Genomic DNA, 24,219 nt, shown 5'->3' with positions numbered 1-24,219 from the left:
TGCATTCTTATTTATTTATTATTAAATTAAGCGAAAAACAATGGATTATTTATATATTATTGTAGCGTTAAAATAAATTTTATAATGTTATAATTTTCAAAAGTCCCTTGACCCACCCTAGATCCCTAAGACTCCTGGACCCAGAAGGGGCCACCAAAAAAAATGATAAGTAAATTTATTTACAGGTCGGCCAAAGGTAGGGAGGGAGAAGTGTTCTCGAAGTCATCTGAGAATTCTGCAGTCTGGGGTCCCCAAGTGACGACGAAATGTATCGAAACCCCTTTTTTTTTTTGTGTTTTTCTTAACTTTCGGGCTAAGATAGGTAGTAGTTCGTCCCTCGTAATTTAGCTTGTCATATTCATGCGGTTTATTTTTTTTTCATTTATAATGAATACGCAGCGCGAAAGGAAGACCTACACCAGTCGACGAGCCCAGCCGGAGAATATTCGCGTGAGCCCTACACCATATAAAGTATATATATTCTTGATCAGGAACAGTAGCCGAGTCGATCTGGCCATGACCGTCTGCCCGTATGAGCGCCTCAATCTCAGGAACTGCAAAAGCTAGAGATTAAGCATGCAGCTTCCAGAGACACAGACGCAGCGCAAGTTTGTTTCCAAATGTTGCCACGCCCACTCCAACGCCAACAAACCGCCCAAAACTGTCACGCCCACACTTTTAAAAAAATGTCATATTTGTTCACATTTTCATATGTCTTGTAAATTTCTATAGATTTGCTAAAAAAACGTTTGGCCACGCCCACAAGCCGCCAAAAACTGTCACGCCCACACTTTTGAAAGATGTGATATTTTTTCAATTTGTTATACATTTATATATTAGTTTGGCAAATATCTCCCTTCCGCCTTTTTGAATTTCGCGGCTATGTACAAAGCGCTACAGAGCTCGTATCTGGCAATACTATACATAATTTGAAAGGTCTTGGCATAACCTACAAAACGACGCTATGATTAGTTTGGATATTGCGTTCAACAGTTATAGACGTGTAAACATGGAGTTCACTAACGCCGAAATTCGCGCTATTTTAAAGTTTTCCTTCGTTAAAGGCAAATCCGCTAGAGAAACGTTCCGTGAGATTAATGGTGTTTTGGGGGATGGTACTCTATCACTTCGAACCGCGGAGGAATGGTTTCGACGATTCAGAGCCGGTGAAAACGACACCATGGATAAGCCAGCCGGCGGAAGACCTGTGACGACAAATACCGATCAAATCATGGAATACATCGAGTTAGACCGGCATGTGGCATCTCGTGACATCGCCCAGGAGATGGGAGTTAGTCACCAAACCATTTTAAACCATCTGCAGAAGGCTGGATACAAAAAAAGCTTGATGTTTGGGTGCCGCATGATTTGACGCAAAAAAACCTTCTGGACCGAATCAACGCCTGCGATATGCTGCTGAAACGAAACGAACTCGACCCATGCTTGAAGCGGATGGTGACTGGCGACGAAAAATGGATCACATACGACAATATCAAGCGAAAACGAAAACGTGAATCGTCCCAAACAGTGGCCAAGCCGGGATTGACGGCCAGGAAGGTTTTGCTGTGTGTTTGGTGGGATTGGAAGGGAATCATCCACTATGAGCTGCTCCCATATGGCCAGACACTTAATTCTACCATCTACTGCTAACGACTGGACCGCTTGAAGCAGGCGATCGACCAGAAGCGTCCAGAATTGGCCAACAGGAAGGGTGTAGTGTTCCACCAGGACAACGCCAGACCACACACTTCGTTGATGACTCGTCAGAAGCTACGGAAGCTCGGATGGGAGGTTTTATCGCATCCACCATATAGCTCGGACATAGCGCCAAGTGATTACCACCTGTTCCTGTCCATGGCGAATGCCCTTGGTGGTGTAAAGTTGAACTCAAAAGAGGCTTGTGAAAAGTGGCTGTTCGAGTTTTTCGCAAATAAGGAGGGGTGCTTCTACGAGGGAGGTATTATGAAGTTGCCGTCTAGATGGAAACAGATTATCGCACAAAACGGCGCATATTTGAACTAAATCCGATCACTGTATCACTTTTTATAAAGCATTGAATAAAGAGCAAAAAAGCGGAAGGGAGATATTTGCCAACCTATTATTTGAAAATAGTTATACTTTATTACATTTTTCATTTTCATCAGAGCTCGTTTAAACGTATTTTCTGATGTTAAATTTCCAAAACATGGAAAATAACCTTGCGGGGTTAAGTTGCTCTTCGAGGCATCACTCCCATAGTTTAACACTGATTGCATATATGCTTATATTGATAAATGATTTCGCTCTGTGATACTAATATGATATTTAAATATACTGATGAACTTCAAAATATTAAATGGGTTGTAGTAAAAATAGGCTCATAAACATCTCGTTCACAATTGTCTACTTAACACAGCGTCACCACACAGCGATTGACACCATTTCGACTGGCTTGCTAGAGTATAAGTTAAGAAACCATCAAGTTCACATTCGCTTAGCAACTAAGTAGCCTCGCAAAGTAATGCTGACGCGCCATAATGGGGTTCAGCGCTCTATGCTGAGACCGTTCGGCGGTAGAAGTCCGACGCTTCCCATTTGGAGTGTCGCGCTGTGTCGCAAGGAATGCTGAGTCGGCTGGCCGCTCATGTCTTGGTGGCGTGATGCATTGTCGCGTAGGGTAGACTAAGCAAGAATATTGTCTGTACTTCAGTTCTAAAAAGGCTGCTCAATAAAGCACAGCATGACTCCGGGGCTTAGCCGTAAAATCACTTTGTTCTTATTTACATTGGATTGCTAAGCCACAAGGCTAGCAAGATAACTAAGGGGGCGAAGTCAAGCCCTCCAACGTAATCTTCCTAACTCCAGTAATCATACCTAATCTTGAGAAGGAAGACTCCTGGACACAGGAGAGAAATACATAACTCTGGACACAGGAGAGAATTACATAACTTTCAAACCTCTGGACACAGGAGAGCAATACATAATTTATATGCTTTACAATAGCTGATCATTGGTAAAAGCTAACAGCTATTCGACACTTTGCCATTGTTATACATTTGTCGCCGCTCTATATTATATGAAGCATTATACCACGATAATGTTCATTTAAATAAATGATTAAATGTAAAGCAATTCACAGAATTCTCTAGAATTCGTCTTGTGTCCGTTTGATGCCTGGGCCAACGGTTGTTTCTGTTTTGCGTAGCCCAGGCGCGACATGAGTATAGCGCCGAGTTTCGAGTAGTTTCGGGCCTGAATTCAAGTGAGCATGGTTTTGACGCGACAAAAATGCAAGAACATATTCGCGTTGACTTGAGGCAACAGGGTCCGTTGTGCTGATCTTAACTCAAGCCTATATATACTGAGTTTGGTGTCGAAATGAGGCAGTCTTCATTTGAAAGTTCAGCATTTCATTGCCTAGGAAACGCGCTGCCCGTGGCGTCGACGGTATCGATGTAGTGAACTGTAATAATAATCTTGATCCGACAAATTCATATACTTATCCCAATACTATTGTGCTATTCATTCATATGTTACTCCTTTTACAATTCGACAATCGACCGGTTGATCACCCGATCCAACAACATTTGTTTTCTTTTAGAAGTCATGCTTAAGTTGGTTTATTATTGTTTTATTCTTAATCCAACATCTTAAGTTCTGCACACTCCAAACACCTACATAAGGACTACACGTGTTAAAAATCTGTCATTGCGTATAAGGTCGTATGAGGTCCTTTATGTTTGGAAATCAGCTTTTTAGCTGCGCCAACCGTTGTGTCGAAATTCTCTATCATACATACGTATGCATTCATAGTTTCCTTTTTTATACATTTTACTCTTCACAGGACTTTTATTATATAACTTTTCAGTATAATCTTGAACTTGTTTTTGGTGGACCGCCGCCTGTTTCCTTATTTGCATCAAACTATTTCCTTTTTGTTCATCGACAATTGTTCCTTTCTGCTATACTCCAAACAGCATTTTAGTTGGCAGTTGTCTAATACGTCTATGTAATGTATTATTACTTTACTTTACTTCGCTCAACTAATTTCACCATCAATCCTTTTTGCTATTTCCTGTTAATCATTTCCACTTGACCATTGGCTTGCGGTGATATCTTAATATGTTTTACATTACACTCTTCCATGAATTCGCCGAAGTCTTTTGACGCAAAACAACCACGGTCTGAAATAATACACTTTGGCCAACTGTAAGCTCTAAAATAATCTAATAATGCCTTCCAATAGCAACTCCATATATTGATATACATATTACAATTTCTTATAACTATAAATGATTAAACAATGTTTTCTTGTAAATGAAATGATTTACACATATACAAATTAGTTGGTTCTCTGATAGAAGACTTCTTCTCCAACATTCTCCCCGCGTTGAAAGTTCGATCTTTTAAACAATTATTTTGGAAGAGAGCAAGCTTATGAATTGTTCTTTTGAAAATTCCTTTTATCGTCTTTTCTTCAGCAACTCGCACTTTAGTATCGTCTCCAAGAGTCACGGACACAACTCTTGCTAAGGGCCAATTATCCTCATGAACGATGACTAATTGCCCAACAGCCAGATTGCGTTCCTCTTTTATCCACTTGCTGCAATTTTGAAGAGTTTGAACGTAATCCCTATGCCAAAGTGCCCAAAACTGTTGCTTTAGATAGGTCACTCTGCCATTTATCCAGATAACGCATTTCCTTTTCTGGAGGTTCGCAAGAATTGTAGAGCAACGCCTCTGGTGCTGAGGTTAACTCATTTCCAATTAGTAGATGAACAGGAGTTATTTCATTCATGTCGTTCGGATCGTCAGATGCTGGTGCTGTCGGTCTTGAGTTGAGAATGGCTTCGACATCAAGGAACACCGTCAGGAGCTCCTGGAATGTTAAATATGCGTTAGCGATGTTTTTTAATACCAACGTCTTGGCCGACTTGACAGCAGCCTCCCAGAGACCACCAAAGTGTGGGGCCCTAAGGCGAATAATACCACGGATTTCGTAAGAAGTTAGAAAGGGTTCGCAAAAGTCGACTCCTGTTATTAGAAAAGGCCTCTCGGATCGCATGCGATCGGCTGGTAGATTTCTCATCAATTGCGTCATGAGACGAGGCTCTAGTGCAATTTCGGACCACCTATCGTATTAAATTCCTGGCGTTGATTACCCAAATCTGTTCTCCTTAAATTGGACAACATGATAGGGCCAGCATGAAGGTTGCTGTGATGAAGAAACTCTATGTATAGTTGGGAAAGCGATGGTTTTGGAAAAAAAGTGTCTGATGATTTGCATTGAAGGGAAGCATAGCGTCTTCAAGCCGACCGCCAACTCTCATCACACATACTTCCGATTTGCCAATGCTGAAGCTATGAAAAAACTGAGCCAATTTTTGTAGGTTGGGAGGCAGGGACTTGTTGTTTGCCAGTGCTGCCATTGCATTACAGTATCTTTCTTGCTGTATTAGAGTAATGATTCTCCAAAACGCATCGTTGCCTGTGATACAAAAACAATTTGCTGCTGTGGATCTTAACATAGGATCGGGTCATGCGCCGTTGATGCAGCGAAAAATATATGCAAAACTATGAACAATCCATAGATAAGAAGAAGAATTGGTTGCAATCCAGTTCAAAGTAGATTTTGTGCTGTCAGCCTTGCTAAAATGGAGAATTGCCTTGGTTCGAACCTCGCTAGGAGGTGGAAGAGGATCATAGAAATATGGTGTCTTGAAACTGCACGGCAACCACGCGACACGATATCCGCAGGATTTTTGGCAGATGGAGCATGTCTTCAACACACCTTGCTTGTGTGCTCTTGAAGCCCTGAGACGCGGGTTGCTATGTAGCAATGTAGTTTCGATTCATGCATTGTGAGCCATTGCAGCACAATTTTGGAATCGCTCCAGAAGTAGACCTTGTCGATGTATTTGTGAAGTTTGACTTCGACTTTCCGTCAAGTCCGAGTTCGAGTTCAAGTTCGAGCTTGGGTGGCGATTGTATCTTTGTAGGATCCACCTTGGATTTAGCTTCTAGTAGATGTACTTCGATTCTGTCACGGAGGTGTAAACGAATCGGTCTCTTTCGTCGATTTCAAATTGGCGGTACATCTTCTAGATATCACCGGTGAGTGCGTACCTATGAAGCCGGAATGATAAGAATGTTAGATCAGGTCCTGTTGAATTTTTAAGCCAACCATTGAAGGTTCCTTTAATAATTTGCCGGAGTTTGTTTTAGCAGAAGCATGGAAGGGTGCGGGAGGTAATAGTGAGCTTCGTTGGGATTCGCGTGCTGGATGGGAGACATGTGCCCGAGATCGATGTACTCGATGATGTATGCTCTCTTAAGCTGAGCGTCGCGCTTAAGTCTGCATTCTAATTATTTAAACCGTTTCATTGTGTTTTCGTAGGAGGCTTCTTAGAGTTCTGGCGAACCCTTAAATGGAAGGCGTACCTTGATCCTTCCATTTGATGATAAAGAGGTGTTTTACAGAAATGTTGTTCACATAAATTTTCCTCCTTGCTGTATTTGGTACCCATAAATTCACAACCTTCTACTTGCCAAAATGTCTTAATCAAGTCGAGGCGTGTGAGATAGGAAACATCGATGCTGAGGAGTGTTGATGAGAATTTGTACTGCAAGCGACTGGTTGAATAAAGGATCAGCAAGTTGAAATCCCACTAACTTCTTGTATGACGAGTTGCTTCTCCAGCTTTGCTGCTTCCTCCGTGATGAAACTAACATCAGAGCAAGAATATAGATTTATATTGGATGTAAAGAAGCGAGTCAGCAGTGTAGTGTTAGGAAATGGCGTTAAACCAGATGGAGACTAACATCAAAAAATTAAAAAAAAAAAATGTCTTAATTTGAATGCTGATTATTTGGGAATTGCGCCAGAAACATTGAGTTATTTGTGGGTGCTTCAAGTTTGTGCAGTAATGAGGGGTGCGTGGATCGAAAAACTTTGCATCGTGTCTTTCGAAGGCATTAACCCATGCACCCGATCGTTTATCAACTTCGAACCGTTGTGGAACCGTCGGGGACGCCTTGAAACTTCCGATCTAATGTTATGTTGACTCATGTTGAGCATTCGGAATTGGTGTTTATAAATGTTTCAGATGAAGAACGCTTTCCTGGTTGGAGCGCCTTCTGCTGGCGTAGTTGACCTGGTTGCTGGATTTCAAGGAACTTGCAGCTTCACCTCCCATGTTGATACCTTTTCGAAACTCTGCTTCTCGTCGTACTTTCCTTTCGTATCGGACTCGACCTTCGTAAGAATGATATGAGGTTTGATACAATTCATTATTTCCTCAGACACTTGAGATTTCTTGCGTCGGGTTGCTTATCCGTTGCCAAATTGAAGAGGTTAGAAATGCAATCCAGGAAGATCCAGTTTGCTCGTAGTTCTCCTCTGCGATTTGGTATGACTTCCAGTGCAGCCCCTCATAACAAATTAAAAAGGTAGTTGAATTTATCAATCGCTAGAATTTGGGTGTCGTTGTGAATGAGGTTCTTATACGACGAGTAGAACCGCTTGAATGCCTAATAATTCCCGTCGAAGTGAGGGAGTTGTAGTTTTGATAATCGTTGACTGTGTCCAGTAGCTGGCGCAGTTGACAAATTTAAATAAATTAACTCTGCTGAGGCGTTTGGTGTGCAAGCCGCCCGATTTTTCGCTTTATTTATAATAATATTTTTCGATTATTTCGCTTTAGCCAAAATAAAATTTTCCTCGAACCGTCCCCGATCCTCATCGCTGCTGTGAAAATTGTGTTTGAATTTGACTCAGCTGGCGATTAGAGAATTTGAAGTCAGCAGGTTAGCATATCAGTATCTTTGGTATCGCCTTTTACAATGACCTTATCGTGCGAATTTCGAATATGCTTCTCAAAAGTAGCTCGCTGTACCCTTAGACTGTCTAATTTTTCGATCCTTCTTTACTCATATTGGGCACAACTATGTGCAACAAAATCAGCGCAAATACTCTACTGCTTGCTACAATTGATGTGTAGCAACTCAACTTAGAACCTTTAGAGGATTTGAATAGTTATTGCAAACATGTATAAGTTAACAACTGAAGAGAGCACTTAATATATTTGATTCACTGCCTATCTGGAGCGCCGCATTGCGGTGCATGGGAATGCTGAGTCGGCTTGCCGACCATGACTTTATGGCGATATGCATTGGAGCTAGGGTTTTATGCTTTGATATATTACTGTACTTCAGCTCTGTCCAAGAAGAAGACATTATTACAACCAAGTTTCAGTTGCACTGCAAGAAATCACGGACAGCCGCTAACGCCGTTGAGCCACACCGCAATCAGACGATAAGAGGGAATTAGTTAATCGCGGGAAAAGGGCAGTGAGGTAACAGCGCAACCTGTTACGGCACCCTGCACCTATTCGATGGCGCTTAACCATCAACTCATCAAATACAAAAATCTTAAACGGCTAACATGTAAGTTAGATAAGTAAACTCAACGGCATACCCTTAAGATTTATTTTGGAAAGAAAATCTAACCCAAGTAAATTCAACTTGGAGTAATTAAATAAACAGTGAAAAAAAATATTGCATCCCTCTTATGATTTATTTTCCATATCATCATTTCCTTAATAAATTTTGTATTGAATTAAAATCAACCAGAGTTATTTTTTTGTGAAACCCTTGTCAACTTTCATTCTATTTGTTGCCCAACGTAATTTCGTTTTCTCGAAAGCCAATCAATTGTGCTCGGCAAAAATAAATTTGTGTAGTGCCAACCAATGGTCAATGAGTTAGGCAAGTGAATATAGAAATATCAAAGTCGAATACGATAGTGACGACGGGTGGGATTTAGAAACAGAAGGCTTTCATCCTACTACGACAGATAACACAAAAGACATGGACGCTGCCCAGTTACAAGGAATTATATCTGGAGCCGTTAGCCAGGCCTTAGCCCAAGCTTCTTGTTGGGATTGACACAGGCATACCAATCACTGTTAAATGAGGTGAAACAACAGATGCAAAGCTTGTGCGTGGAAGCACTACAAGTGGAAGAATAACCGTAGACCCAAACATTCGATGTGAAAATTGTAAAAACCATGCCAGATTTTATGGTCATGGATGTGTCATTTATCTGTCTTAGCCTAATGCAGTACTATGACGACGTAGATTGTTATGACATACGAACCACCAGTGCTATTCTATTTAATAATGAGGTTAGAGAAAATGACCTCCATGCGTTTATTGCTGCTCTTAGGAAACCGTTGAGGGCCAAAGTCTTGCCAGCGCATCCCACAGATTTGTCCTCAGTTTTCGCTTAAGCTAGGGAATCCGAAGCTACCGAAGCTACCAGCAAAGAATGCAGTACCTTTGCTGCCACATATGCAAAGGCTTTGGAGGATAGGGCACTCAGCCATGAGCAGCGAAGAAATCAAAACCGCTCACAGGAGCCACAGGAAATAGCAGGACCATCTTCGGGCCAGGAGAAAAACCCTTATTTCTATAAGAAACAAAATAGAATAATTCTGCCCATAACACTAACAACTACCGTAATCATCCACCTGAGCCTATGGAGTTATGACACTACATAGACAACCGTCTTCCTTCGGAAGTCCTACAAATGCGAAGGCCGAGAGTATTCCGGGCCATACAAGATTTGGTTCCACACGCATGACAGGTCACAGGCATCAGAGATTGCAAAATAACATACAACAGGGTGACGATAAGAATTAAAGCGCAGAGCCAGCGGTGCCGCAATAAAAATGTGGTGCCGGTCAAATTCCCTTTCACGGTTAGTTCCATTCATGGTTCTAACAGAGTCCGCCAGAAATGTTTAATGAACATATTGGGAACTCATATGCATTCTTTCTTTTAGACGCGCTGACACCTTTCGATGGTATTATAGGATTTGACCTTCTAGCTCAAGCGGAAGCGAAGCTGGACGCAGAGAAAGGCACAATAAATTATGGTTCTGTTTCTGTTTGATATTGGAACATTGATAATGGCGTTGCCATGATAATGGGAGCATCCGGTTATACTAAGTGCCACAAGTGATTTTATAAATCGGTGAGTGTTTGCGTATGCAGTTTTTGATTTTATTTAACCTCGAACAACCTGCAGATCGCAAACCTTGTATGTAGACCGACGCTACCGTAGCCCAGACGGAAAAATCGTTGGAAAAGTTTGTACAGCAACGATTGATCCTCGTCAGTGGATAATCCCTATAGGAAACTTCCAGACTGTGGTTTTCAGGGCACAGGTATGACAGAGTTGCTGCCAAGGCGATGCGGCTATTAATTAGTTTGAATTCACAGATTGTGCCCCCACGTATTAGACTCAGGGGGAGTGCAGGGAGCTCAGAGGAGAGCAGTGCGCGAAATATATAAAAACTTCGGCTGAACTTCTAGAGCGTCCAGAGGAGCTCCCCTCAAGGTGAACTCCAAGGATGGGCTCTCGACTTTCATATTTTTGCACTCTGCCATGGCTGAACGAGTTTAACCCTACTTCTGTTCAATTTTCGCAGTGATCAAGTTTAACCTCCCAGATTAAAAATAATACAAATGCCAATGCTCCGAAGGATGGATTTTCTGTTAAGAACAATATGAATTAAATACTTATGTAGGAAATAATTAATATTAACGAATAGTAGTGCTTAGGTGCAAAAAAAAAAAAAAAAAAATTATTGAAGTATTAGTTGGTAAAAGTTTAGTATTTTTAAATTTATTGAAAAGCTGTTTAAAAGACAAAAAAAAAAATTCCTAATCGTTAATGAATTTGAGATGGCTAAGAAGCAAGTGAAGGCGAGTGCAAAAGGATCTCGGGAAGTTATCATGTCGAAATAGGGCAAGAGTTTGTACATTTAATTTTCAGCGACCCACGTCGGAGATCGATCTTCATCGATGGAATTATCCTGAGTGAGTTATATAAACGCCGACCTAATGGAGCGGTTATTCTTTTGTGATCTCTTATAAATGCCTTATGAATCAAGATGAAATCCTAAAAAAAAAAAAAAAATTGAAGTAATTGAACTATTTGCTAATTTATGAAATCTATATAATTTGAATTCAATTACAATTAATTTTTTAATTAATTAATTTAATTTTAATTTTTTTTTTTTTTTATTAATCAAAACAATTACAACTATGATGAAAACAATTTAGGAATATTCTCCAAGATCTATTACCTTTAAGCTAAATATGATATATTCGTACTATTTTTTTTTTTTTTAACCTAACTGAAGCTAAAGGTTTGATTACTATCTTACTATCTTATATTCTATATATTTAGAAATATTTCCATGGAATTAAGAATTTACGTTTATATTAAAGCATCTCTATATACTATGTTTAATAGACGTTACCAAAAAAATTATGTTCTTAAACTACGCTATCGTTTAAAATAATAGTTATAGAAATGATTAAAACCATGAATGGCTGAAACAAAAATTGTAGAACTCGGCTGATGTACCCGTAATCGTGGGATATCAAAGAGGTCACCGGAGACATGTCTCCAAGGAAGGTGATCATAGGTTGGGCGGGCTAAATGCGACCAGAAGACTATCAGTGGCTTCGCTTTCTCTGACTTTCTCTCATCCTTTCTGACTCTTTGACTTTCTTCTCGAATTTATTTATTCTCTTTCTTCCGGCTCGTTCAACTTATTCTCTCTTGTCTTATTCTTTATATAATAAATATGTAGTTAGTGTTAGGAACTGTGTACGCAAGACCACCACCTCCAAAGCTGACGAGCGAGAGCCGGATTCTAAGGCGAGCACCGCAATCGGTGCACTGCAAACACTCCAATCGTTACACGCTACAAAATGGAGTCCGGCGTTGACAACTCCTCGTAGGTGAGCCGTCAATCTGCACAAAGATTTTGTTGTGCTGTATGAGATTTTAGACTTGTGGATGTATAAACCTTTATTAACGCGTTGTTAGTTTCAATGTTATTTCCGCCAGAAGTATGGTGTGTGTGAGAGTTTGTAAACGACTGGTTTTATTAACATAGGACAGCTTACATGAGCATGATATCAGATTTTACAGAGTAGGAATTTCATAATGGATAACAATTCAAAAGTAACATTTCATATAAAAAAAGGTTAAGATCCTGTTAATGAACCCGCCCCCTTGATCCCTTGCTGGTTCGAAAATGGACCACTCGAATGAATCCATCCGGGTACGACCTCTTCGATGCGTCCGATTTTCCATAGTAGGGGCGGATGATTATCGTCATGAATGAGAACCATTGCCCCCACCCTAATATTCCATTTGGTTCGTTCTCGAAGCTCGTTTATGTAGTCAGTCGGCTGACCATCTACGACCGGATCTAGTTGGCCAAGTTACAAATGATTCCATCAAGATGGGTGGGCCTAGGAACCACATAGATGCTTCGAGTTATGATGAAGTTGCGCCTCGTGATACAATATCAGCCGGATTGGCTGCGCTACGCACAATCCTTTGTTAAATCCTGAATTTCAGAGATTCGGTTCCCGACAAATGCTGAAAGTGTCAATGAGTGTTGCTTTAGCCAGTGAAGTACGATTTGCGAATCCGTCCAGAAGTATGCTAAATATTGCTTATCAGCAATGATATGATTTATTTTTGTATACAGTTGCGCTAGCAAGTGGGCTCCACATAATTCCACTTTGGGAAGAGATTTTTTCTTCACTGGTGAGACTCTCGATTTTCCAGTCAACAAGTGAACAGCGATATTTCCACATTCTCTCTCTGAGCACATATGCAACATCCGTAAACTTGAATTGATGAATCGCAGAATCCGTGTAACTGGAGCGACCGAAGCTTGTGCTGTAGACAATAGCGGGGAATTGACAGTAATCACACCGATTGAAACATTGAAAGTTGAAGAGAAGGATATTCGTGTGCTGGTTTCAGCTGATTCCAAGAGCACTTGTCAGTTCGCCTTTATTGGCGCTAAGGTCCTTGCTTGCATGACTTTCTATAAATTCAGAGTGATTGGAATGCCAATTGGTCAACGGAAATTGTCATTGACGAAGAATTTAAGTCAATTGATATTCGATAGTCCGAAGCGTGTCCAATTCGTCAGAGCCGGTGAGCAAGTCATCCACGTAAAATGACGACTTAATGACTGAAGAGCTAAGTGGATAGTCTGAGCAATGCATCTCAGCGAGATGTAGGCTGCGTATTGCCAAGAACGGGCCAGCAGCGGTACCGTAGATCACCGTGTTCAGCTGGTACGTGCGAAGAATATCGTCTGGAAATGCTTTCCAATGAATGTACTGGTACTTGCGGGCATTGAAGTCAATATTTACTTACCTGTACATTTTGCTCACGTCTGCGGTGATGGCGTACCGATACAGCCTAAATTTCAGCAGTAGGAAATATACATCTTCCTGAATAGTCGAACCAACGAGTAAGAGATCATTGAGCGAAGTTTGATTTGTCATCCGACAGGACGCGTCGAAAACCACCCTGAGCTTTGTCGACTCTCAGCTAGGTTTAGTGCCACAATGATGGGGAATGTGTAACTTAGAATGAGTCACTAGAGACATGTGCCCCGGATTTCATACTCTTCCATAAATTCGCAATATTGTGTCCGAATCGGTGCTGATTGCGAAAAACGACGTTCCATACTCAGGAACCTGCGACGAACAATACCGAATGAACTTTCCAATTGGCTTGGATTATCCTTGAGCGGCAGTTTGACGACTGCCAGTCACAACCCATCCAAATAATGGTTTCTGAAGCATTGGGCCAGAAGGACCGATTGAGAGAGAATCAAAAAATGCTTCGGTTCCGAGTAACAAGTCAATATGGAGCGATTAATAAAATGTATCGTCCACTAGCGGATGGTTATGTGGAAGACTCCACGCGGTGGTGTCGATGCCAGGCTGGTATGTGCGACGTAACGCAGAGATCAGCAGACAATTCAAAAGATGACATGCGAGACCAATGCTTCGGATTTGGATGTTGTGCCTTTCCCGCCGCAAGCGAAGCCTCTGCGTGAAATCCTCTGTTATGAAGTTCACCTGGGAACAGGAATCGAGAAGCTGCCTACCGATCTTATTGGTTTCTGATGCATCCTTTACGAGACCATTTCGGTTGCCAGTAGGACCTGAGATTTGCCTCCAGGTTTTCAGTGTGTGTGTGTAGTTGCTTCTAGAATAGGTGCTGCTGGTGCTGATGGTTGTGGATGAGAGCTTACCAAAGAATGGTTATTTCGTAGAAGTGTATGTTGAGGCTTGTTGCATGTGCGACAACGATTCCTCGATGGGCAGCTTGCCATGTGATGGCCGCAGCACAGCAGAGTCGATTTAACGATTTAGCGATTTAACAAAATGAAAGCGTTCTACAGAATTCATGCACTTGAACCTGTCGCAGCCAAACAGCTTGTGTTGAAAGTAACTAATAAATATTGTAACGCGAGACTTTATGTTATGCGAAATTTTGTGATTGCGGCGAATGCGGCTGTGCGCGGCTCGATGATTAGTTATGAGCCAATACTGGGAAATCAAGTATGATGGCGCTGCACACAAACTTGGCAGCTCTTAACGCTGGTGCAACGTGACACGCATGCGATTTGCTCAAGCAATTGAAACATAATTTTACCCTGCTCACTATATCCTCTCCCTGTGGAGAGCGGTCCCAGACCAGAAAGGTTGCGTAACAAATATGGTCGTTACAACCGGAGTGGTAACAGGCGCTATCCGGCCGTCTTGAGCGCTCCTGTGCAATATGACGCGTAGATACTGGACTCTTTGAGAAAGTGCAACCGTGGCACATTACTCTGAATATTGTTGTTGTGTATGAGGCTTGTGAAGGCATCATACTAGCTTGGCCAGTCCACATATTCACCTGAAAATTTGGAAAATGGCATCAGTGGCATGATCAGGCGCACTTCCGGATCGGCGGAGGATTCTCGGATGGAAGTTTATCCAAATCCTCTGCGATGGCGCAACCCTCGAATTCCGACTGGAAATTTTTCTTGGCATAGTTCGATCCCGCGACGGGATTTAGATTGACGATCAATGAAGCCGTCTCCTTAAACGCGTTCCGTAGTTCTTCCACCTGCTCCAGACGCTTCTTTAATTAAATTATCCTTTTCCTTGATTGCGAATCCTTCCTAAAATTTTCTTGGTACCGATTTGCTTGCAAGTTAACTAATTGCTCCAAAGTCGGAGCCTCCGAATCAGATTTCATGATAACGAGTGTAAAAAAAACCAAACCAAAAAAATAATAATGTAATGAGAAAATTGGGCAAACTTACTCAAGAAGCCGCCACAAGAAGCCGCCAGAACAGAAGAAAGCGTCGCAAGGTTCCTCGACCTGCAGCTGCGGCGCCTATTTATCGCTGTCTTCCTTCCCCGCGTTTCGCCAAGCCGGGAATAAGCGGAGAAGAAAAGCCGTCAAAATATCAAAAAACCGCCTTTGCTGCGCCTACTTATAGCTACGTATAGTATAAAAACTGTCGAATTTAAAGTTCTACACAGAATAATATTGTGATAGTTTTTAATTTTTTTGTATATCTTGTAAATTTCTATAAGTCTTTCCCACGCCCGCACCAACGCCCACAAACCGCTCAAAACTGGTCATGCTCGTCTGCCCGTATGAACGCCTCGATCTCAGGAACTATACAAGCTAGAATATTCAGATTAAGCATGCTGCTTTCATAGACATAGACGCAGAGCAAGTTTATTTTTTGAAATGTAGATACGCCCACTCTAGCGCCCACAAACCGCACAAATTTGCCACGCCCACACTTTTGAAAATTTCTGCGATAATTTTACATTTTTTAAATATCTGCCAGGGCACTTTTTTATTAGTTTTGTAATTTGTATCGACATTTTTTTAACGTCCACAAACCGCCAAAAACTCTTAAAAAACTGTGAATTGTTTTTAATTAACTATTTTTTTTTCCAAATTTCTACCGATATTTTAAAAAATGCTGAAAATTCGCACTTCCCCTTGCTGAGTAACTGGTATCTGATTGTCGGGGAACTCGACTATAGCATGCTCTCTTGTTTATATTACTTTTCTATACGCATGTCGAACTTAGGTTACTCCCGTTAGTCTTACTGAAGCACACAATAGACTTCTTTGTGATGAGAAGATAACTTAAGACGGACTTGGGACGATAAGAGACTATCCTGGATACACTAAAGGTACGCCACCAACAAGACCAGTATCCTAGGGACTCCTTTGCTAGCAATAGCGGGGACAACCGATCAAGTGAGATTTAGAGAGGGACAACTAACTGACTCAGTAAACGGACAAATAGAAATAGACGACAAAATACAATTACAATTAAACGAACTGACCTTATCCATGAGCTCTATTATAAAATCGGACAACTTGGACACAGAAGGAAGCGTTTCCGACCATATAAAGTGTCGGGTCTCGCAGCCGCCAGCAGCACCTAAATTTATGTTCAGTTTACACCATGCATGCGCATCGCTGTCAAATTTCTCGAAGAAACAATAAATGAAATCGCTTGAATTCGCTACCTTAAAAATCGTCTTTCATTCGCAAAAAAGGCTAATAAAAATGCTCGACTCTGGCTCCCAGCTGCACTTCATAACGTCCCGATTCGCTTAGAAAAACAAAGTCGTCCGCTTGTGTCACCGGAATTGGTGACTCTAGTTTCAAGACAGATGGTTTGTCAGTTAACTTAACGATGCGATCTCGAACCTCCGAGTAGTTGACTTCTATCACTGCTGTCATTGCTTCCAATAAAACCGAACATCAGCCCAACTTCAACATCGACGTTTGTAACATACCCCTCGCTGATCCAGAGTTCAATCACCAACGCGTTGATTTGTTGATAGGCGTCAGTCTATTTTACGACCTGCTATGCCTTGGTCAAGTCAAAATTCTGCCGGGATTGCCTCTAATTCAAAAGTCTCGTTTAGGCTGGGTTGTTTCCGGAGGCTGCAGTCGCTCCAATTGCAAGATTTTAATATCGTCGTGCGCGGTTGTTCTGCTCAATGAGGAAACCCAACTGGATCGTCTTGAAGTGCTACTTCGGCGGTTTTGGGAAGTGGAGAGTTGCGCCGAATCCATTGTCCGGGCTACGAGGGAATTTTTTAATTTTAAACTACGGAACTGGTGTTCAACTGTACCGGCTGTTTTGGAAGCAGTTTCGGAAGATGATAAGGAGTCCTTCTTGAAGTTTGACGATGGAGATTTTACAAAAACGCTAGGCCTCGCCTGGGATCCGGTGTCTGATCAGCTGTTGTTTTCATTTTCACATCAACATCAAGGCCTTGCCGACGTTCAGTTTTATCCACAATCTCTCGGCTTTGGTCCAGTAATCACAAAGTCCTGGGACGAAAGCCTTCCTTTGACACAATATTCAGAATGGCAAGATATATGCTGTAGTTTTGCGCAAATTCGGCATGCCTCATTCCCATGATAGACCCTTTCTCCAAGCTCTGAATTGTTTTTTTCCCCAATTTCTACCGATATTCCAGAAAATGTGGAAATTTCCCGTTCCCACTTCCACTAGCTGAGAAACGGGTATCTGATAGTCTCGACTAAGCGCTAAAGCGGTAAACCATTTTTTTCAGAAACTTTAAAAGAGTATTCTCGTTACGTTAGCGGGGGAAGAGACTTACCAAAATTTCACGACCCAAATACGGCAAGCTTACGCTGGCAAACTTGTTACTCAGCATCGGATGCCTCTCCTTCGGCCCATGTCCTTTTCCAGGACACGGGTACTATAATACCTACGTGTCAAATTTTCCCCGCGAGCCTAACAAGTCCCTTTTTGGGCCCATGGACCGCCGTTTCTGAGAAGCCCCATAACTGATTGGCCACAAACAGTAGTAACGGAGAAGCCAATACTGGAACTTCGACGAAGGGTCCTGCTTGTAAAATCTCCGTACACTGATATTGTTGCATGCTCCAAATATAATATACAAATTTATTTGATGATCTGCAAAGTACGTTTGGATACATCCATATGTTTTGCAAGCGCATTCGACATCCTGGGTAACTATCACCGACGTTCAAAGTTGGTCTTCTCTGTAGCTGTTTCTGCAGATCTTGATGTTTTAACTCCAGCTCATTTTTTTAATGGTGGCCCGCCTTCATCATTTAAACTTCAATCGCTTGGATAGCTGGCAGCGCATCGCCTATCTGCAGCAGGTTTTCTGGTCCCCATGGAAGGAAGAATATCTAACCTTACTGCAGCAGCGAACAAAGTGGCACACTCCCAAGTCTGGTTTAGTAGTGGATGACTTGGTCCTCGTTAAGGATGAATGCCGCCCCTAAAGTGGCATTTCGCGAGAGTCGTTGAGCTATTGCCTGGAAGAGATGGAGTCGCCCGAGTTGCTGTGCTGAGGACACCAACAGGATTGACGAACTGGCAGAGAATAAGCTGTGTCTACTTTCCCTTAAGGATACGGTTAAGGGCCACGTTTCCAGCAGGGGAGGTATGTCGGGTCTCGCAACACCTAAATTTATGTCTAGTTGTTGTCAACATTGGAGAAAACAATTAGTCCACGCCAAATCAGCATTATCTATGCCGATCAGCTGCGGACAAGCATTTTTATTTGCCTTTTTGGCATTACAAGTAATATTTTTCTTAGTCTTATTTTGAGTTGGTCTTAAGCTGAGATTTAAACAATAAAGACTTGAACCTATTTCATTCATCTTTTTATTGTTTTATATTTTAGCGTTGTCCTTAGTCCGGGAAATTTGTTCGACTCGGTTTTAATTTAAACATTTATATATATACATTTATTTATATATATATTTTATATATTTATATATATATATATATATTTATTATATATTATTATATAAAATATTGCCCCTGTGCACTCCAACGCACTGTGCACTCCACACATTTTTGAAAAATTGCTTTCAATTTTTTATATACCTTGTAAATTTTTATAAGTTTGCAAACTCAAACTCAAACTCAAAAATGTTATCTAATGATATTCCAGAAAATGGTGAAATTTCTTGTTTGCACTTTCACTAGGTGAGTAAGGGGTATCTGATAGTCGTGGAACAAGACTAAGCGCGCTCTTGTTTTTGTGTGAACAAGAGCCTTCAAAGCGACGTTCGAAGTCGTGAATAGTGAACAGTTTTGTTGACGTGTGCACCCTTTCCCGGTTGCCAAGCTCGATACTCTATTGACTTGCTATTATATATTATTCTTTAATAAATATTATATATAAACACCACAGAATGACTTCAATTTAAATGGGGTGCTGACGTGAAAAATGGTGTGGGTCAAAAACGATGATATAACTTTTGACGTACAGCCTTGACAAAAGGAGATTGTAATACGCGGCCCGCTAAGATCTATTTGACAAACGGATTTGGGAAAGGGAAGGATTGTTTCCGAAACTCAGCACGATCGTTTTACGATCAAGCGAAAGCTAAGCTGTGGGGGGCAGTGAGGATTGATGGATGACTGACGAACGGTAAACCATTTTTTTCAGAAACTTTAAAAGAGTATTCTCGTCACGCTAGCGAGGCAAACCAAAATTTTACGACCCCAATACGGCAAGCTTACGCTTGCCTTGCGATGCCTCTCCTTCGGGCCATGTCCATTTCCAGGACACGGGTACCAAAATACCTACGTGACAAATTATTCCAGACCAACTTATATTTTGTCTTGCCCAAGAAAGTTTAATTAAAGATAAGCTTATATGTATATGTTTAATATATGTATTTTTTATTTATTGCTTTATTTAAGTGGTATATCTTTAGTGGTATATACTTTAAAAAACCCATTTATTTAATCGCTTTGATTTTTTATTATTTGTGCATTTTTACATCGGCTTTCGGTCCTTGTGAAGGCAGCCAAATGTCCATAATCTAGACTCTGAAAAACATTAAAGGGAATTATTATAATTTATAACATTTTGTAATGCACCTAAATGCCTGGTTATAAAGCAAAGCAATTTTATGGTCTGATTTTTCATATGAATATTTTATTGAAACATAACAAGGCCTGATGGCCAAATAAAACTGTTAAGTAATGCATTTTTTTTAATAATTAAATCGTTTACTTAATTAAATATTAATTTTGAATTGTTTTAGATAAATATAAAAATTATTAATCGCAATTACTGCATTTATTTTTAATTTAAAATTAATCCGTTTGGATTTTTTTCGAGTCTTTTAAGGGGTAACTAATGGTAACTGAAGTATTTTCTAAAGGAGCAGGACAGAACGACCTATGCTGAAACCGATGATGAATCGACAACAGAACTTTGGTAAAATGCTTACCTTTTACTTCGCATCCGCTGCGTGGGTCAGTTGCTTCGGTCAGTGGAACTACCGTGGAGCTTCTGACTTAATTCCTGATGTCCGGTACATTCCCTTTTCCTTCAGCGAATCTGGTTTTAAATTTCATTTCTTCAGACGTCTAATTTGAAGAATGTCATCCGAGCTTGCACCATATTTCGGTTCCATGGTAACTCATCCCTCTTTAATGTGAAAGACGTCCTTGAACAGTCTCAAGTGCTGTCAACTTGCTCTGGCGGCTACAAACGCAATGTCGAAAATAGGTGACTAAGAGCCACATTGACACAATTACGAAAGTAAAACCGCTGCTTAAACCTGCTTCATTTAAACTTTCTATCTAAGACGCTCGATGTGTTGGAGATTTTACTCGTTACTCGTAGAGTAAACGGGTATACTAGATTCGTTGATAAGTATGTAACAGGTAGAAGAAAGCTATTCCGGCTATATGAAGTATATAAATTCTTGATCAGAATCAATAGCCGAGTTGAACTGGTCACGTCCGTCTGCCCGTATGAACGCCTCGATCTCAGGAACTATACAAGCTAGAATATTCAGATTAAGCTTGCAGCTTCGATAGACTGGACCTAGAATGTATCTACGCCCACTCTAACGCCCACAAACCGCAAAAATTTTCCGCGCCCAAACTTTTGAAAATTTCTGCGATATTTTTACATTTTTTATATATTTACTAAATTTCTATAGATTTGCCTAAAAACTTAAACCCATGCCCACTCTAACGGCCCACTCCAACAAACCGTGTTGGTGTTGTTCTGAATGGGAGAACGATCATTAGGCAAGAAAATATAACCGTCGGTAGTCTCATTGCAAATATTCAGAAAGTGTTCAGGACCAAGGTTGCTAGAATGTCTTAGCTTATTGCACCACACAACAAATTGTCGCTTCACTTTATGGTGAAGACTTACAAGTCCATATTGGTCCCTGTTCTACGCCTGCAGGTATAAGATCCGGGATCTACAGGCGAAGACATTAAAAAGGATTTCTGGTCCTCCTTGGGACTTGAGAACCAGAACCAGAACCAGAACCTCAATGCACACTTGGCCAGAAAGCTAGGAACAGCAGTTGCGGTCGATATGGTATAGATTCAAAAGAAGACTCAAGCGACACCACCATCATAACCTCATGACTGGGTTTTTATATAGTAAGAATTGCGATCATTATTAAAGAATTAGAAAATTAGAAAAATTAAAATAATTAAAATGTAATTATGAAACAAATTATGAAACTATGTACTTATAGCATAAATCTTCTGTAAGTCTTTAGTAACAAACCCGAAATGAAAACTGAATACTTTAAGCATAAGTTTCAATAAAACCTTCATTATAAAACTAAAAAAAAATTATTTAAGTAAAGCGATTCTTAGTAATTTTCCTGTAATGATGTAATGTCCGGGAGTTTAGTGAGGCTTAAGTGTTACTATTACTTGTTTTAGTTCAGGGAGCCTAGCTCTTGCTATAGAATAGTCTATCTTTACGGCGCGTTGCCGTTAACTGGGTAAAATTTGATTCAAGAAATTGAGCAAAAAAACTGTTTTTTGAAAAAATTTTTGAGCTTAGGTTGGTTTGACGTTTTTCAAGCCTTTGATAAGGCGTGGCATAAATGTGTACAGTAAATTTGTGACAACATCTGGCAGAACAGCTACATAACATTTTAAGCATGTGCATGATAAGCAGACTCTTCCGTGTTAAGCACACAAACGAATATTCTGAATTCAAGGTGATAATGGCAGCTTCATAGGCCCGCTAACTGGTAATACGGTCGATTGATTTGGAAAAGGTTTGGCAAATCGCGGGTAATGAAACGAGCTCTGTTCCTGTAAGCTTTACCTATAACAAAATATATATCCGTGTTTGTAAATGGAATACAAATTCCGAAGGCAAACGATGCCAAATAAATCGGAATGACACTCGACGCAAAATATGAATAGATTGTAAATGTTATCCTTTTCCCGTCATCAAAGTCTGTGTAACATGTAATTCCTTTTTATATTAATTCATGTTTATGCTACGTTTTTGATGCACTCTTAAAGTACCCACTAAAGAATCTATCCGTCCGATATACATAGCCAATATCCGCCTCATGGGGTCTCGCTCGAAAGTGTTAACGGTTTGTTTCGAGTGCGTAAGGTTCTTATGAAGGTAGTCCGACTTTACATTGGCATTTACATTGACTTTACGGGTTACCCTTCCTTTAATGAGAACCATCGCTCCCAGGACTGTGCCAATAACTTATTAAGAGCATCATTGAGACGGTTTATTTTCCAAGAGTGTTTGATCTTAAAGAATCTTTGTCGCCGGCCTGGTTTATTTTACGGGTATAAATCGTATTTTTATACCTGTTACTCGTAGAGCTTGCAACATGCAGAAGGAAGCGTTTCCGTTCATATAAAGAATATATATTCTTGATCAGGATCAATAGCCGAGTCGATCTGTCCATGTCCGTCTGTCCGTATTAACGTCTCGATCTCAGGAGCTATACAAGTTAGATTGTTGAGATAAAGCATGCAGCTTCCAGAGACATAGAAGCAGCGCAAGTTTGTTTGTTTTCCCACTTTAAAGCTTTAAATGTTTTGATATTTTTTCATTTTATTGTTAGTGTTATAATTTTCAATCAATTTACAAAAATAAAATTTTAACATCGCAGTAAATTGCGATACATTTTACAATATTTAAAATTGAGGAATGTTGATCAGCAATAGCTCTTGATGCGATCAGCTGTATAATAGCGAGCCTAGAAAATGTGAGAATGAGTTTTCCATCTGTTATATACGTCTCACGCTGGAATCTTTTTTCTTCTCGGGGAAGATCTCCGGTTGGATTCTTTTATAAACGTGTACGAGACCCAGACTTGGCTTATAACCCCATGGCCTCGATGGCCATTACTTTATCTGGGGACTTTAAAAAACTTAAAATTTTCCTCAGATAGGTTTCCGCCAGCTTTATATCCCTAATATGATCTTATTTAGTCGTTGACTAGATAATGACATTTTTGACATACAGAAGCAAGTTTTTGATATCTGTTCCTGCAGAATAAAATATAATTGTACGCGATGAATAATAAATTAATTTCTTACCCCGATGGCACACCACCGACATTTAAAGTAATCTTTGATATTTGATAATGCACTTTTATTACACAAGTGTTTCATTATATTTAGCATTTACAGTAACCGTACGAGATATGTACGGAATATGTACGGAAGCAGTGATTTGACGAATAACGTCAAAATTTACATTACCTGGAGCTAGGCACCCAGGTTTGAAAACCGTGTATGTAGCGATAGTTGCCTGTCTCCAAGAAATACAATTTTCCGGATTTCCGTCATATTCGGGCAAAGATTAAACGATGTCTATCTATTCACCGCATTTTATTCCCTGTACAATATAAATTTGTTCTTTAATTGTTGCTTTGAATATTTGAGCTTGGTAATTAAGCGCTGTCTGTATAGCTACATCAAAGCTACATTGTACCTTTTTGTATCACAGTGTTTGTTTATGGGGGAGACAACAAATGCCACCCTTGGGGTTATAATTATTAAGAACGCAAAAATAGGTTATATTATATGCTAATGTATGCTCTGTTTTATTCGGAGATGCAGACTGCCTAAGCGACAGCTTTGTATAATCTATACGCATAAGCTTACAATGTAGTTTAGAAAATTAAAACGACAGCTTTATCGAGAGAAGAAAGAAGGGCAAAACGAGAGAAGAGCGCTGGACGTACAGTGGTACACCTATGCGCACATGACTAGACGCTGGCGATCTGCTCCGAACAGCTCCCTTGTAGGACCCCGAAATTGAGTCGAAGAATACATTTAAATATCATAAAATCCATTAAAAAAAAAAAAAAAAACGAGAAACGTGATAAATCTAGTTTCCTTACCAAATGCTATTGACTAAAGTCAATAAGGATGACGTCAGTTTGAAAAATAATAGGTTGGAAAATATCTCCCTTCCGCTTTTTTGCTCTTTATTCAATGCCTTATAAAAAGTGTTACAGTGATCGGATTTAGTTCAA

The 24,219-nt window shown here is 40.4% G+C and overlaps 1 protein-coding gene across 1 annotated transcript in view; it reads right to left on the bottom strand.

The window, feature by feature from the left end:
• Positions 1-24,219, bottom strand: part of LOC26525957 (protein CEPU-1) — a 185,348-nt gene that overhangs the window by 140,826 nt on the left and 20,303 nt on the right. The gene's annotated exons all lie outside the window — the stretch shown is intronic.

Source organism: Drosophila erecta, unplaced genomic scaffold (genome assembly GCF_003286155.1).
Source record: "Drosophila erecta strain 14021-0224.00,06,07 unplaced genomic scaffold, DereRS2 tig00000219-arrow-pilon, whole genome shotgun sequence".
Taxonomy (NCBI): Eukaryota; Metazoa; Arthropoda; class Insecta; order Diptera; family Drosophilidae; genus Drosophila; species Drosophila erecta.
The sequence above is the reverse complement of the archived record's forward strand: the minus strand, read 5'-3'. Positions and strand labels throughout refer to the sequence as shown.